The sequence below is a fragment of the Sprattus sprattus genome (genome assembly GCF_963457725.1).
Source record: "Sprattus sprattus genome assembly, chromosome: 4".
Lineage (NCBI taxonomy): Eukaryota > Metazoa > Chordata > Actinopteri > Clupeiformes > Clupeidae > Sprattus > Sprattus sprattus.
The window spans coordinates 7641922-7660206 of record NC_137923.1 but is presented as its reverse complement, the minus strand read 5'-3'; positions in this window follow the sequence as shown (position 1 = coordinate 7660206).

Below are 18285 nucleotides of genomic sequence, written 5' to 3'. Positions count from 1 at the left end.
TTGTCTCTAATGGCCATTCGTTTTAGTGTCTTACAAAAGGCTTTGACCTTACATAAATAGGGCAGTGCTTGATTCTGTGACTGTTTACCAGTAGATGTATGGTCACTGTGTGAGAGCACGAAGGGCCTTTTATGCCTTAATGCAAATTAGCGCAGCACATCTTACATGTTCACGTAAGAAGGCTCTCTTCTGCTTGAGAGAAGGAAACCATCCTCATGGAGGAGAACTGGTTCATGAATCACATACTGAAGCTTCATGAGACACAGCTGACACACACACACACACACACACACACACACACACACACACACCTACATGACTCATCACAGAGGGAAGAAGCGCCATTGGAGTCATCGGGAGCTTTAGTAAAACAAAGCCCATGTATTGTGTATGATGAAATACCTTTATGAGATATGCAAGGGTTCCAACTACTTTAAAAATGTGCATCGCAACAATCATCATGAGGAGAAAACGCATTGGAAAAGCAGTCTAATGCCTCCTAATCAGGTGTGAAGCTTGGCTGCAAAAGCTGTTTGTGAACAGACAGATGCCCCAGAAGACTTACAGCACAATCAGATAGAAACAGCACAGACAACAACAGGAACACTAAGGAGCCAAAAAGAAAAAAACACAAAGAAATGATTCAATTTTGTAAAAAATACTCATTTGACACTGGTACAAACGCATGCCTAATGGAGCATCTCTTCAACATGAAGAGTTTGCAAAATGGCCCATTAAAACTCAAAGCACTTCCAAATATTTTACACTGTTATGTGATGAGTATTAAAGACCTTGTGATAATGAGATTTCAGTAGGACCTAATGATACTGAGGCTCAATTTTAAAGTTGAAAGTATACTTCTAGACCCACCTTAGCTATGGCAGGAGAGAAAAAAAGCATGCTGGCTTGGCGGACATTTTTCAAGTATTTGACTAAATGGCATTCCTGTCTTTTAATCTGGGAGATCTAGGGGAGTGGGGCAGGCTTTGTAGCTCTCTGCCTCAGACGACTGAAGACCTCGGGCCTGAGGATCTGAGATGAATGCACAGCATTGAGCCCGTATGTTAATGTGGCAGTCTGCTGTCTTTCTAATCATTTTGGGGCTGAGAAAAAAAAAATCCAGAGTTCAAAAAGGGCAACGAGGAAGAGTCATTTGAAGGGTGCAATGCCATGCCATGGTTATTACTGCTCATCAGGGGAGCCTCGCCTGCCAACATCCTTAGGGTGTCAATGAGATATAACTGATTCCCCTCATGAATCTGATACTCTTTCTGACAGATTCAGACATGTCTGTGGAAATGTAAATGTGGTTCAACATTCAGACATGTAGTGCTGATTGTGCACCTGTCACAATATGAATGTCACAATAAAAATATAAATATTACCACTTTTGTTTGCTCCCTCAGGATGAGTGTGTCCAAACGATAAAAGGATTTCGTGATCCACCGCAGACCCTCCAGAGCTCTGTGCAGTTTGACCTACACATTTGGCTTGCAGCATTCTTATGGTGCATTTGATGTGCACAAATCTATCCGTGGGGAATGCTGCAGAGGACGGGTTTTCGTACCGTGTTACATTCAAGCTCTGCTCCATTTTCAAGTCGTATTTTTGTTCTTTTGCATCAGTGCGCTGGTAAATGTTCATTTCCAAATGTAATGAGTGCCTTGTGCTGAGCGCCTCCAGAAGCTTCCCACTCTTAAGGTCCCACTTAGGGGGGGGGGGGGGGGGGTTCTCCTGATTGAACTACCGGCTCTCATCTCGTATCGAAATCAACAGTCAATTGATTGAGAGTTACTTACCTGTTGGAGAAAGCGCTTTCAATTAGTCGTCAGACAATGTGATCCGGCATAGATAATAGTCGAAGACTCTTTGATGGATAATTCTCTCTCTCACCCCCAGTCTCCCACTCCTTCATGATGAACCACGAGAGGTTCTCTATATGCTCTATCCTAAACATGAGCCCTGTTTGAAAGCATACAAGGCTTTATTTTCTAGCTGTATTACTGTATCTGAGGTTTGCTCAACTGTTCCAAATGCACATGACCTTGCCTCAGGTACAGGTAGAAGGATTGGGATTCTTGAGCTTTTTGATGAAATTCCCCATTTCAACTTGCATTGTGTTTAGATTACAAATTATCTTTGGCTTTTTGAGGGTTTGCGCTTCCTCTCTCTCCACCTCCCTTTCTCTCCCTCCCTTTCTTACAGGATGTTTTCCATGTTTAATAATAGATTGTTTATCCACCATCCTGATGAAATTTCCTGTCAATATTTAAGCAGATTGTGTAACTGTGAACTATGGGATTTAACAGAATAAGTCTGTTTAACTTGTACTGCTGATGAAAACAAACTCAATACATTTAAATTAATAAGTGAGAGACTATTGAGTAACCGGCTAGGTATTCCCAGCACAACAAGTAATCGATGAAGTAAATATTTTATGATCTGAGTTTAATTTATTCATATTTAATCAGTTTGGAAAGTTAGCTTTCTACACTATGGGGAACAATGTCTTGCCTCATTTATCATGACTGGGGCTCTCTGATATTATTGAGGGGGTGACTTTTCAGCCATATACATTTTCTTTTTGGTGTTTCAACGCATAACTTATTATTAATTAACTTGAACCTGAATTTTAATGAACTTGAACAACAGAACTTTTCAGATTATTTTCTTACTACAAATTCTCACTGTTGAGAGCATAGTCTCACTGACTTTTGGTGATGGTTTTGTGGCTTGTTTTAGGATAACAATTAAATCCATGGTAGGAATGGAGCAATAGTGACCTTATACATACACAGCATTTTGCCTCGCATGTATCAAAGGGGCACCCATCTCTTCACCACCAAGTAGCAAACATTTTGGAATACACCGTTTGTTTGAGGAATTTGGCCTCTGCATTCAAGTTGGTTTTCATCTGATGGCAAAATGATATGTTATTTTGTCTAACATACAAACTTACTGTCCATACGGTTCTGGTCTGGGTTTCCCAATAATGGTCTTAATGTTTTGCAAAGACTTGAAAGGTATATGTTACTAGAATCTGTGTTTCTGGTGTTGACTATTGTCATTCGCTTGAGCATGAGTGAGGTGTGTGATGGGCATGATTCAGATTGGAGCGCAGGTGATCATAATTAGAAGGACAATATTTACAAAAGTTCCCAAAATAAGGATGCCTGTAGGCTATTGTTTTGTTTTTAGTATTTTTTTTGCATTGAGATTTAAAAAAATGAACAGCTAAATAATTTATACTGATGTTGTTAATGTTAATGATGCACAAAATGCAATGTAGTAACACATATATTGGTCTTACATCGCAGTCAATGTGTTCTTCCAGTTCTAGACACTAACAAAACATAGTTTTTGGCTCTAAAAAGCTAAGAGTGATCCAGACCTACCTTCCGAAAGTATCTCTTACAGAAGATATGCTTAGGACGTTCAGGGAAACACCTCGAAATGACAAGGAGCAGCTTAGGGTATAACATACTAATGACAAAGTAGCTCTAAGAAGGCATTGGAAACCTACCCATGATTGCTGTTAAAAGGACAGTGACTTCAATGACTCACTTTAACAACCACTTTATGCGATAAATACATTCTCAGCGGAATGTTAAAAACACTAAGCCATGCATGAGTTGTATTAATTATGCATATTTAAAATGTATCCATTACATTCATACAATGGCAAACTAATATTAAAGAATGCACAGCAAGACATGGATCTCAGCTTTCAAGGCAGCTCCTGTGTCCCATGCACTGCACGACCCTAAGAGAATGTCGTTTATTAGCAATCGTAATTCACACACAGAAACACACACACACAACGAGTAGAACTAGAGGCAGGTTTTTACGCTACACTAACACTGATGGGGTACATAACGCTAGGCTAACACACAAAACTAATACAGGACTTAATCAGCAAAGCACACAGACGACATGATTACAGTAATACGCAATAACACAAAGGACACAAAAGGGAGGCATGAACCACATAATTCCAGAACAGAACACTCGAATAAACTGGATAAATGGTATCAGTTTCTGGCTGGCACAGTATGCTGGGAGCCACACCACAGTCCTTAGCTCTGTAGCGTGCCAGAAGCTTCACAACCCCAACAGGCAACAATATGTTCAGCCATAACACTTCTCTGAAATAATGCTGACAAAAGTTTAATTAAGAGTTAAAATAAACTCTATCCATGTAATAGCTTTTGCAGTTTATTTATAATCTCTCTTTATATAGATTATTCAATTAATCTTTATGTAGTGGTATTTTCTAGAAAATAAGCTTTTGAGAAGAGGAGAAGAGAAGAGTCTCAGAATTGCTGCCTGGTACATTGACCTCTGATTGTCCTCGAGAGCTTCTTTAAAGCACTGATAGGAGAGGCATGAATATACAGGCAGCCAGTTTCTCAAGTCTCTCATCCATTACGGAGTATGGAGTACTGGCCAGGCAGGAGTTTGGGTGTCTAGAGACACATTACTGTGTGCTTGGTTTTCAAAGAAGGGAAGATGGGCAGAGAGTACGAAGGTTAGAGACATTTGCTGAGCCCATATGTTGAGGAGGCTGTTCACGCCTCATTTAACTGAGAGCAGCGTCTCCTGAGCGAGGGTGGTTTTGTTTCCCAGGCAAAGCAAGTATTCAAAAGACCACATATGTTTCAGAGTTATGTTTCTCGCTCTGCAGTAGGTGGACACTAAATCAGGCCTGGGATGTGAATTTCCTCATGCCAAACTTCACTAAAACATCAAGCATTTTATGGGGTGGCTTTTGTCACACGGAGTTAAGTCTTAGGCTATCTTTTAAATCTTATTAAAAATGTGTTGTTCCACACTTACTTTTCGCAATCATAAATCGTAACACCATGACTGTAGGTATTTTTCAGTGTTATCCAGTTTTCTGCTCCTGTTTTTCTAGCTTGTTTCCGCCAAATGAATAAAAAGATCCAGTTCACACACAAAAAAGTGACAATGACTCATTTTAACCATAAGCTGAATTCGGCATGGATGAGATATCCGTTTAAAAAAAAAAAAAAAAAATCCAATTAAAGTCAAAGTGCTAATTTGTTCCCACTTTCAAATCCTAAATCCCGCTTAGATGCCTTTGGAGAAAACGAACCATGTTAACCATTTTAGATGGAAAGAAACAGTGGAGGAGTATCATGTGAATGTGACATTCACACGATACACAAGACTGGGAAGGAATCTTACAACTGCATGCCCCCACAGACCTTTATGATGCTAATATTTATTGAAGCTGCCATTGGCCAAGGCTGCACTGGGCTACCTTGAGTCAGGCATTATGGGAATGTTATATTCCCCTCACACAGCCGAGGGGGTTGACGGTAATCTCGTAAAGCATCATCAGGATGACTCACGGTAGGGTATAGCAGGTGAATACACATCTGCCATTGAGTGTCTGTGTGAAGAATATGCAACCCCATCATTACTGCCACCTCCACAAGTCCACTTTGAATGGAAAACGGTTTCTTAGGATAACATGTGCTGCTGAGCTTCTCCCAGCTGTTTTGAAATGTGTTATATGAAACAATATGATCAAGAGGTTGGGTAAAACGTTGTTTGTGATTTTCTGATAGAGGGCACGCTGGCCCATTTATGGGGTGTACTTCAGGATTCATTGAATCTAAAAGGACCTGCCATTTTCTCAAATGTGATCTTATCCTCTGGGCTAAATGCATTCCTAATTTAATCATATGAAGCTTAAGTGTGTTTGATTTGTCAGTGTAAGATTCCGTGACACTCTTCACTGATGTCACGTTGGTTGTACTTTGATCTTAAAACTGGAAAAATATTCCATATGTGCAAAACTCATATGCTGCCCACGGGCAAATGAGATCAGAGGGAATACTGTCAAAGTCAAAGTGCTAAAGAGAGTGTGTGAAATGACTGGACATGTCTTCTTTTTTTTTTTGCTCATCCCTCTCACCCCCATCCTCCCTTTTACTTTAAGAGTGAAAGTGTATGTTGAGCAACTGAGTGCATCATTCAGGCTGCCATTTTGACCTTGGTGTGTGTGTGTGAATATTTGTGAAATCTGTGTGTGTGCATATTTGTGAAATCTGTGTGTGTGCCATCTCTATGTGTGTCAGTGTATGTGTATGTTCTTGAAACTATGTGTTGTCAGTGTGTTTGTGTTCTGGAGTCTTTGTGAAATCTGTGTGTGTGTGAGCCATCTCTGTTTGTATTTGTGTATGTGTGTGTCCTTGAAACTGTGCCATCAGAGTGAGTGTGTGTGTTCTGGACTCTTTGTGAAATCTGTATATGTGCCATCTTTGTGTTTGTTTGTGTATGTTCTTCAAACTGTGTGCCATCAGTGTGTTTGTGTGTGTGTGTGTGTGTGTGTGTGTGTGTGTGTGTGTGTGTGTGCGTGCGCGCATGTGTGAGTGTTTGTTTGAAAAGACACAGGGTTCTTCCCCTTGGGATAATGCCGTGGCAGGGGATAGCGTGTGGGGGATGAGATCCCATGTGGAGGTTGTTTGATGTCATTTAATTAGCCCTTGCGTGCTTACTCATTCATGGAAAAGCCTAAGTGCAACCTCCCTCAGACCAGGAGAGAGATGTGGGCCTGCCCAGGAGTGGTCCCGCAGCCTGGGCACCCCCGATGGCTATTGTTAGGAGGTTGACGTCACGCTACTGTGGCACCCACGAGGAGGCCAAAAAACTCCCTTGTCTCCCACCGCATCAAAATATGATTCCGCTGCTGGAGCTGCAATGGACTGCGGTTTCTCCCGCGTGTGAAGTCTGTTAAGCCTCCAAGCCTCTTTGAATTCAATCACTCATCTGGGCTGGTGGCAGGTTAGCGCCGCTCTCTAGTGAATTCAACCTGGGGACCGCTGGAGCTCTCACCATGTGCATTTTCAATTTTGGAGCCGGCAACCGCAGTGTGGAGTTGCATTAATAATACATGGCATGCGTTTTCATCAGAGAAGGGTAGCCGCCATGCACGGCTCTAGCGAGGAGTGCGGTGGCAAGGTTGAATGGGGAGACACATGGAGGACATGTGTGTGCGTTCAAAATGAATCGTCGATATCTGTCATGAATAGCACCTTTCACCACTCTCCCTGGGACGTGGTAGCCTAGAGCAGTGTTCTGTTTGGGGATTTGTCAATTCTGGCGGTTGTGGAGACAAGAGGAGGATAAATAGTTAATATGACTGTCGCTGACAGACAGTGATTAACTGGAATTATTACTAGAGTCTTTAAAGCCAAATGCAACACACGCCGTTTCTGGCGCGTGATGGATGACGGAATCATTTTGGTAAACTCAGAAAGCAAAGACATCCGTTATGCCGAGTTCAGTGATATCTCCCCCATCTGCTTGAGCCTTCCACTGTTTCTTTTTGATACACGGACATTTTTCTTGTAACTCTGATTTTGCCACGCTGAGATCGCAGGCTGTACTAATTCATTGAGATTTACAGTGCTGTAACAGTCGGTGCAAGAAAAAAGAAAGACTGGAGGAAAGGCACCAAGCCAAGGCCTGTGGGACACACTGAAATTCAATTCACGCCATAAATCTGGGATTGGGAGCAGGCCGGCAGCTGATATTAGAACTCGCCGCAGCCGTCACACCTTATCTGGGTTAACCTTGAGCCTTCGTTTCATTCTCCTGCTTACCGCAAAAAAAGTTCCTGTGGGTCTGGAGACAGAGACAAAGGACGGGGTCTCTTTCTATTCGACTTTCTTTTACCAGCTACTGCAAATTGTTTTCTTTGCACTTTATTTAGTGCCGCGACAGAATGTGATTTGATGTCTCAATGCACTGAACATACGGAATGCTCAAAGCTGTTTTAAAGACACTGCCACCGCTTGGGGGGAGATGAAGCGAAAGACTGAGTTCCACCGCACGTCTTTCACTGCCCTGCGCCATGATTACCCTAACCTCACGTATTGATTAACTCCATTTTGCATATTTTTCCCCCCCTCCACCAGCTGTAATTACAAGACAGTCTAATCCCCATATCTAATCCCCCTGCCATTTTCCCTGGGAGACTTGACCTCCATCAGAGATAAAGAGACCACCTTCGTTTCTATCCCTGAGTAATACCCCTCAGTTCCGGTAGATAAACTCTCATTTTTTAGAGCCTTTTGTCCACCAGTGAACTCCGACCTCCCGATCACTTGGGCTCAGCGTTCATGTTTGCCTTGTGTGTTCTCAACATGAAAGAAGACAGATACATAAATAAATAAATAAATTAAAGAAATTAAAGAACATAGGAGGTGGGGCCCCCCTGGAATGGCGTGCTATCTGTAGAGGGCAGTATTGACCTGGCTGTCTGCAGGAGTCCCAGTGGGAGGGGGACTTAGAGTGGCTTAATGAACGCTGTAATTTAACAGTGCTCTGTCAGCAAAGAAGCAAAGGACCGGCCCTGATGTACAACCATTTAAACGTTTACCACTGTGTAATATCGGTCTAATGTTTAGTCACCGTGGCTGAACACTTTTGCATTTTTGAAATAAAGACCCCAACACTGGTTGGAAATCAACAACGGGCTTACTTTTATATACTGAATCAAAACTATTTAACACAGCAAACTGAGGGCAAAACCATTTGTGCTCTTTTTAGACGAATTGCCATTAGATTATGAATTATGTCATTTTAAGGTAATTTAATAAAACCCTTGTAGCCATTAATGTCTGCCACTGCTTGAGATAGATTTGCAACATTTGAAATGCATTGACTCAAAATTCATTTCAACTACATCTTTTTTTGCAGACAACAGGATGGAGGAGAGATTATTTCCGCTGTTCAATGTCCTTAATGCTGCCTCTGTATGCACCACAGTCCTGTGGGACTTCAGTTTGAGCAAACTGTGCTGATGATGTGCTGTGCAGGGCTGAATGGGCTACTGGGAAAGTGATTGTCCTGTTTGTGATGACAAGGCAGCGAGATTCCTAATGGAGACCTGAGGTGCTCTCAGACCACAGTTACATGTCCGCTTCTGATAGGCAGCCTGGGAGGGCTGAGCGACTCCCTGGAAAGCCCTCACCTTGACTCACTAATTATCCGGGCTGGAGCTGTCGGCGCTTGATATCTGGTCAGGGACAATGCAAAAATAAAAAACACACCAGTCACTCTCAGCCCCGAAAACACAGATAAATACTACACTGTGGGCTTGAGCATGCTGCTATTTCGCCATTTGTGGGAAGTGAGATAGAATAGGACATGCAGCAAACCTTTTAGAGTTTGTAAACATGTTTGTCTTGAACCACAGTGAGCAACATCTGGCTCATGATAAGGAGAGGCAAAGAACTATTTGAGGCTTATCGTCTGCCCAGAAAAGTGAAAGCAAAAACAGGGTGAAGCTGGGGCACTCTTTCACGGGCTGAGATGTGATTTCACGTCTCTATCTGAGGTGTACCAGCGCCGTATTGTTTTTCGCACTCTCTGCAGCATGCCTATTTGCTATGTGCTGTAAACTTCCATGACCTTATGTTCCACTGCACAGGTAAGAAGGCGTGCAGAAAGGAGACCATAGACCGAAGCAGGAAGATCAGGTGGAGCACAGGCATACTGATGAGGCATAAATGTCCCATACATCAGGGAACCTGGATAATTAACTGGTGGCACCAACAAATCTCTGTTTAGGGTTCATTCTAAATCAATTACATCAATGGAGAAACACAAAAAAACAGAACGCAAATCTACTTTATCATAGTGGATTCATTTAGTGGACAATCATGAATCGTTTGTGAACGAATGTCATATTTGAATGAATCATATGTGAATGATTCTTGTGAGAAAACCACAGTCTGGAATCAAATATGTACAATAGTGAGAAAAAATATATATTTTTAGATATCATATAAATAACTTATATACTCATGAATATTTATTAGATTGTGAAATATTGCCTGTGTATTGTCTCAGAAGGTAAATGTTTGATGAAGTGAATTCAATTTCTGATTTACATTTGGGAACCACTAGTTCTCACTTGCCACACTAATCATTGCGCATACCAATTAAGGCTGAAGAAGAGAGTGCAGGAGAAGCCTGCTGTGTGATGGCTTCTCCTCTCGTGTTTTCTTAAAGATGCAGTCTGTTATTCTGTTATACGTTTTGCAAAACGTTGTTGATATTTGCGCTCATCGTCCAATCGTATTACACCTCCCTTCCATGCTCCTATAGCCAGGTGTTGATTGTACAGTACATTTAGTCATTCACATATTCAGTGGCAGTATACATCTAGCTGTTTACCGGTTGGTGTGTGGCAGTGGAAATACTTGACATTATTTACATTATCCATGGTGAGTTGGATCAAGCTACTGTATATTTATTGGCTCATGGGTTTTAGTATGGAAAAACATGGATCATACATTTTATACCTGGTTTCCCTTGAATAGATGCCCATAAACACAGGAAAACCACAGCAAAAACAACATTCATACCATACAAGGTTAAAATCAATTCTTACGTCAATATGTGGAAATGATTTCTGCCCAGTTGGCTGCGTTGTTATCTGACAGTTCGCAGAGTGATGGAAGAAACGATCTATCTGAAAATATTCAAATGAATGAACAGTAATTCATTTCAAGTCAGGAAGGGAAATGCGTCTTTTTCTTTTGTGCGGCACGGCCGTCTGCCGAGGCCTCCCATTACAATGTGAAAGCCCTTGGCAGTTGGGCCACTCTCTCTGTTGGCAGGGCAGAAAGGGAAAATGGAGAGGGAGCCCATTAGAGCACAAAGTACAGTACACAGTGAGAATGTCTTTAAACTCATTAGGAAGCCTCTCCTGTTTGAGCAGAAATTACTTCAGAGTCCCACTCAGCCCCCCAATGCAACCCGTGGCATTAGGCGTCAGAAGAGCGGCAAGCCGAGAGAAACAGCCCACTGCAATTAAATATCAAAGAGTTTGGTTGCCTTTTTGGGCTGTTCAGGGGCCAGATGGAAGAGGAATATTTAGAGATCTGAATGGGCCCTTGGCTTGTGCTAGCGAGAGGGACGTTTTTCTGGGAGGGTAGCAGGGTGTTTTGTTTGTGTGTGTGTGTGTGTGTGTGTGTGTGTGTGTGTGTGTGTGTGTGTGTGTGTGTGTGTGTGTGTGTGTGTGTGTGTAAATTGTGGCTGCTCTAAACACAAATGCGTTTGGCTTTGTTGATGCAGTTGTTTTCAGAGGGCACTTTTCTCTTTTTTCCCCTCCCTTCACATAAGATGCAGCCATCCATCACTATTGTGCTCTCTTATTGAGGTCCACCGACCGTTTGATGGAGCAAACAGAAGGGAGTGTTTTGGAAAATTAGTCACGTAGTTCTTTCTGAAGAGATGGCAAAAACAAAGGTACACTAGCCGAGGCCTCGCTCGCTACCCTTTTCTTTACCCACCTCCCCTCAATGGTGGGGCTGCTTAATTGTCTCTGGTGTGGCATACTGAGAAAAGGTGTTTAAATCATAGTTTGGAAAAGAGTGCCTGTTTGAGACATAAGCACTGCGGACTGAGCAGCTTTGACACGTCTCTGTTGTAGCTGTGAATCCCCCCCTGACACATAGAGCCCCTTGACTGAATACATTTTTAAGGTTTATAATGCTGGTAGGCTCCCCCTCCTTTGTACCCCTGACAAGTATTACCTGGAGGGGGAAATCAGAGAGGTAGACATATGCTACATGGAGCACATAGGAGGCAATAGGATAATTAAATGATTGAAAGACGGGGCATGTGTGAACCTCTTTTTTCCACAAACAATCTTCTGTCTATTGCCTTCCGGCTGGCTGCGCCATTATCATGAGCTTTTTCCTCATACTCGTGACATAACAAGAATACAGAATGTGAACGACGCTTTCGAGCATAGTAGAACACTGAGTACATCTACCCGGCAACAACAACATTATGCTGAGCAGCACTTTCCCTGCCTTGCGTCGAGTGCACACACCCGGTGAACTCCTGCACTCTAATCTGACATGGTGCTTGAGCACTGTGGCACACCTCAAAATATCCTCCAGTGCCATTTTGCCCCAATCACTGCCTGGCTAGGGGACCATTTCAAATAGACTCCTGGCATACTCCACCTGACGCTGATCTCCGCCGGATAATTTCAGGCTTACGTGGTGAATTATTATGGATATTACGACTTGATTTAAACCTTGTTTAGCCCCTACTATCGATTTACACTTAAGAGCTCCGATAGCACGCCGCCACAGAGAGTTGCAGGTGGAAAATTGCAAGTCAAATTTAATACACATGCGGCAGGTCTGACCTTTTATCAGAGGCACAGAAGTAATCCTGTGCCGATCCAACCATGCTATGTTAAGCAGTGGCTAACGTGCAGGCGTAGGTAGCTCTATGAAGTGGGGTAACGGTGGTGTAATAAGTGATAGGGGGAAATCATTTATTACACCACTGCAGCAGGAGTAAAACTGACATCATTAATAATAGTGTTGCTTTCACTCTGGTCCCGGCCAGTGAATTTAAATTGCTGGCTGCCACTGAAGCGATTAGCCACAGCCCTCACTCTCTTTACAATTTTGGAAAATTCACCTCAATGACCTTCATTAGCCATAAGCAAGCCAGCGCACTGGTGAAGTCTCTGATATCAATGATGCTGCTGTCTCACAAAACAGTTAGTCTTATGTAACAGCAAGCTTTTTAAATGTGTCTCCAGGAATAGTATACAGGCTACAGTATGCTATGAGGTTCATGTGTGTAATTATCTCTCAATTTGTGAATATTAAGTTTTAATTATGGCCAATGCCTTTATTTGCACATACAAATCCCACAGGTAATTAAAACAGAGTGCATAGCATTTTAAATGGCTTTATGGACCACTTAATTTATACAGCAGGTAAGTAATTGATAAGTGGATTTATGAGATTCTGTAGCCACTAGCCATGGGAAATAGGATATGGCTGTGGAGTACTGCTTTATTTAGCTGATTCTCTGAAGGGAAAACATACATGGCATTGGTAGTAATACCAAGAGGTTGTCTACAGCTTAAACAATTACATTGCTTTCTAGGATTGCATTTACTGATGTGATGAGAAGCCTCTGTAGGGTATACAGACTTCCCAACAATAGTACCCCTTTCTACATTAAATAATCACAGACAGAGGCCCTTTTTTGTCTCCGTAACATCAATTTATCAACCTTTTATGTAAGGTGATTTGTTGTTTTTCAAAAAGAATGTTTGTGAAATAATCTGATAATTGCTAAATATAAATTTGCAGATGGCTAGATATTAATGATTTATAAAAGATGAGCCTGAGCATTTAAGAAATGCAGAGAGCTGCAGCAGAGATGATTCCTGACAAATAAATTCACCTCTTCACAGCAGCAACAACAACAACAACTAAAATGACAGCAAAAACAACAACAACAAAAAACATGTCATCCTACACTGCTTTTGGTTCATAATGGAAACACAAAGGATATCAACAGGCAGTCATTTCTGAAATAGTTTTACATTTTCAATATGGTCAAATTTTACACCAAGTGGGGACGTCAGGGGTGGCGATGTCCAGTGGCATGGGTTTGATAATGCTTGCTGGGACGGAACAGTACAAAATGTAATCGAGTCTGAGGGGACGAAGCCTGAGGAATCCAGGGGCTTGATACTGTATCTGTGTATGTGATTGTTTTGGAGTCTGACAGAGACGAAGAAGAAGCAGCCCTTACCAGAGGAAATAAGATGCTTGAACAGACATGGAGAATGCATGGAGAGATGTGGAGGAATTTATGACTTTATTTCCTGCAAAAAAGAAAAGTTTTTAGATAGGATGGTATTTAGATAAGAATGTGCAGAACAATTTTTTGAGTGTCAATGAGGTGTGATAAAAGAATCTTACGTATGCCTAACATAACCATGTCATAAAAGGTCATGGCAGATTCCATGTCCTTGGCTTTCATCACAGACTATTTGTAGTAGAATAACTTTTGTGTTTCCTATGTGGTATTTGTTAAAACAGTTCTTACTATATTTGATACTATGAAATCTTATTGTCAGGTTTATTGTCAGTATACGTACACTGTTTACACAACCAGCTAAACAACTAGAAGCCATAAAGATATATGTTTGGGTGACTTGCAATGTCTTGCTGCTGAACTGGTGCTATTTCCTAAATGAAGAGGCATATTAAATTGTCATTTAGTAACACAATTACATCTAAAAAAAAAATTCAAGTACATTGTTAACAGTGCTTTCAAAGACACTGGGTTACAATTGACCAGAACAGCTTTGATTCCCATATTAAGCAGAACATCTCAAATGTTATTTCATACATTTCATTTGCATACTATTTCCAAAATGAATCAAGTCCTAGGTCCACACATTTCTTGTCACCTGTCTAGATTACTGCATGACCTATGGTCTAGACATACAAGTAATTAGCTGAAAAGGCTCCAACTGACACAAAATGCTGCTGATATGTACATTAGACCCAAACGATTATTTAAACATGTGCCCCACGCTGGCATCTCTACTCTGGCTGTGCATCGAATCCTCCTCCTTATCTTCACACCGCAAGAACCTTCTAACTTCATAGTTCCCTACTATCTACTTTGAAGTTTTTACTCACAACCTGCAGGCGTCTTATCCAGAGAGCCTGAAAAAGTACAGCGGGAAGTGTAGCCTTTTGTTAGGGAGGCCCTCTTCTTTAGGGTAATCTTTCTTCCTCTGTGCAGGATGAAGACAGCCTCTCCATCGATGTGTCTACGCTTAAAACTTTCCCACTTAGTAAATCCTAAAGTTAGGAATTGTAAACGGAAGTGAGGCACTCATGATTTTAAGTCTCAGGTAGAGTCTTTGGTGTGCCATTTTAGTTTTTAGCCTGTTGCCATTGGGCAAAGGCAGCTACAGCCTTCCCTCATGATGTTGTTAGGCTCACCATGCACCACTCCTTGGTTATTCTTCTCTGAGGTATGGAGAATACCATGCCTTATTAATCTGGCTTGTAAACTGATCTCTTCTGTTGTACATTACTCGTTGCTCTTTTCCTCCCCTATGGTGTGTAACATGTGCCCAACACATAAGCCTAAATGCTAAGGAAAAATGTTTACTTGGCGATTCCCACACTGACAATCTCAGAGAGTTGCCCCTGCAATTGCAAATGCTTAAATGTGGCTGCAAGCCGTAATCAAGGATCCAATCAGCCAAGCAGACCAAGGTTACCATGGTTACTTGATGTCATGATGTCAAGGGTATGGCTGCATAGATGCAATGAGCGGTCTACTATGTATATATGTCTATGTATGGCTGTAAGCACTCACAGTAAGTTTCAAGTCAACTGACCAAATATTAGCCGATATTTGAGCTCACGTCCTGGCGCCTTTGCTGCCAAATTCAAACCGCTGTAATGGACAAATGGTTTTGAAAATAAAAAATATGTCTGGTTTGTGGTCACTGACACCTTTTGAAGGCTCTTATTCATTATTTGTATGCATGTCACTATATGAAATAAAACCATATATGATATAAAATACAATATAATAATATTTAAATTATTAACGTGTTTTTAAATTAGGTTTTGTAAACATATGATACAGTGGATTTATTAAGGGAGGGTTTTAATTTCCAAACAGATCGTGGAGTTTTGCAGTCTAAAATACCGCCGCACCACACAGATTCCGATTACTAAGGGTGTAATTGATTTTACTCTTCAAAGTGCATTTGGTACCATTCACACATAAACATTCCCTTTTAAACTCGTTGTCAGCGTGTGATGCTGTTTTGCGCTCTGCTTGAGCACATTTGTGGGGGATCATTTTTTAACTCATTACCTCAGCAAACAAGCATCCATGACTTGTTTGGTGATTTGAGCCCTCAATTTTTGTTTTATGTGATGACTTGCTAGGACAGCCAAATAATAGATGAACCGGGGGAAAAAAGCCTCAACAGATTGAGGGATTGATTATTCCTCCCTTTCACTGTTAAAGCATGTTGTTGTATTAGGGGGTTGTATTAGCACAAGGAAGGAATAGGTAATGGCAGTGGCCATTACAAATAGTAGTAGGATGTATTATATTACATTTTTATTTTCTGGCATCAGTAATGGTATTAAGAAAAAAACTCTTACCACTTTTATGTGTGTAATTATGTCAATTTATGTTTAATTATGAGGGATTATGTCACATATTACAAGGGTTTAAAGACTCTTTGAAATGTATTATACATTAAGTCACATACATTACATTATGGAGAGTCAACTTAAGTATTACCCAATATGGATTTAAAGGCATGTAATTAGATCTTCATTATGATTATTATGATTGAAAAAACACCGGGTCCATAATGTTCTGTCTATGGAAGTTTGTGTGGTTGACCAAGCATTGAACAATTACAGAACAGTTGCCTAGGCATCAGGTTAATTAGCAGCACCAATAATGCTTCTCAGTAACATTGAAGGCCGTGGGCAACCCTCTTCAATGATCAATGCTTCACTGACTAGACTTAATTATCCTTATAGTGCTGAGATGCTTTGGACAAACCAGCCATCTATTAATGTGAGAGGCAGTTTAGAGGTAGTCACAATGGATTAATGCTCATGTCTTCTGCTGTCAATCAATCTCTTCACAAAGCTCTCTTGTCTCGGCTGGGGCTGGCTGTATTGTAGTTTTTTCTAATCATCCATCTTTTCTGCTTTGTCTGTCACCTTTGAAATAAAAAAGGGAATTTTTGCTGACCTTATCATGTACTCATGTTACGTCATGATTTTGTTTTCACTCAACGAAATCCTTTTGCTTCATTCAAATATTTGTAGTAGAAAGTAGAATTGTTCAAAAAGTTCAAATGAATCAATAATTCATAATAAATGCAGATATATGCAGAGTCAATTTTTCGTGGAAAATATGCACATTGCGAGTTGTGTGACGCACACAGAATTCAAGACTATCTAACAATCAACATTTTTTAAGTGCCCTGTTGTGGATCGAAACTGAATTTTTTTGTGCGAAATGGGACACAAGTTCTCCTTCTCTATCATTTGAAATAGGTTTTGCTGATGGTAATGCTGGGTCTCTGGGCTGCTGTGCACCTGTTTACACTCAGAAAAATTGACAGCATTCGCACCCCCCGACAAGTTTCCCCTGAAGCACAATAGCAGCATGTGTTCTGCAAAGCTCCTGAATGTCGTTAGCCAACACAGAGTCCACTTGAGGCATAGCAATAGCCAGATGGTGCGTCTGGCAAGAGCTCACCTGTCTTTGATGAAGTCTTGCCATGGAGCCATTAACTTGCAGTGCACATCCCTCACTGTGTTGTATTACTTGCCGAATACGGGCAACCTTAAATCTGGTTGGAAGCAGAATGGAATTATTTAAGACTGATTCATTTGGACTGAGTAAGTGTGTGAACGGCAGCAGCAGCTACTGTTGTGTGGTGGACATTGCAGACTTGAACACATTGTCCACTACTATCATTGGCACTACTTCTGTCTTATGCTTATAACCAAATACCCAGTGTTGTAGCAGGGCTGTTTCATACAGTCCCCTCCAAATGAATTCTTTGTGTCCCACCGGGCGCTTTTGAAAGGATGTAGGGTTGCATTAGGTGGTGTGTGTTAGGTTACCATGCAGACTAGCACCAAGGAAACAGAGGAAGTCTTCCAAAGAGCTCTGCTCTGCCCCAGATATATTTATACTCAAAGTCACTTGAGAACAGAATCGAATGGCTGCACATGCTCTGTGAAAGCATTACCATGCTTACAAACACAACCTACCCTGAGAATAGTTGGGGAATTTTTAGCCTCTTTTGTTGTCTGTACAGATCACATTAGTTTTTTATGCTGCTCCACTGAAAATTGATTTTGGTCGTCCTTTCTCTAGGTTCCGGTCCTCGGCTCTGCTGAGCTCTTCTCCCCTCGCTCAAACAAGAGCGGAGTGGTAAACAGCGGCCCTGCAGAGGGACTTACCACATAAACAGTGCGGTTTGACCTTTCCCATCCTCGCTGCTGGGGGAATGGCAAAATCATCGATCTTATCTGAACTGTGCGGGGGACTCCTGTCTGCCTTCGCATCAGTTACAAATGACAAGCGATTCTTGGTGACAGCGTTATAACTTTCGTGTAAGGTGACCATTTTATAAAGGCCATGCAGGGGCAAGGCTCAGGGAGGGGCCCAGAAGAAGGTTAACTGTTTGCACTTCGGCAGGAGAAGCAGTTTATGGTTCCTATACCCAGCCACTGAATTAGAGTGATGAATGAATGCATGACCCTTAATGACTGCTCCAGGTTAACATTGACTGCTGGCCGGGAATACGACATGAGGTGGGTAACTTCATTGCTATGCAGAGCTCACGTCATATCACTTAAGTGTGATCTACACAGACGGCTCTTATCTGTAAATCAC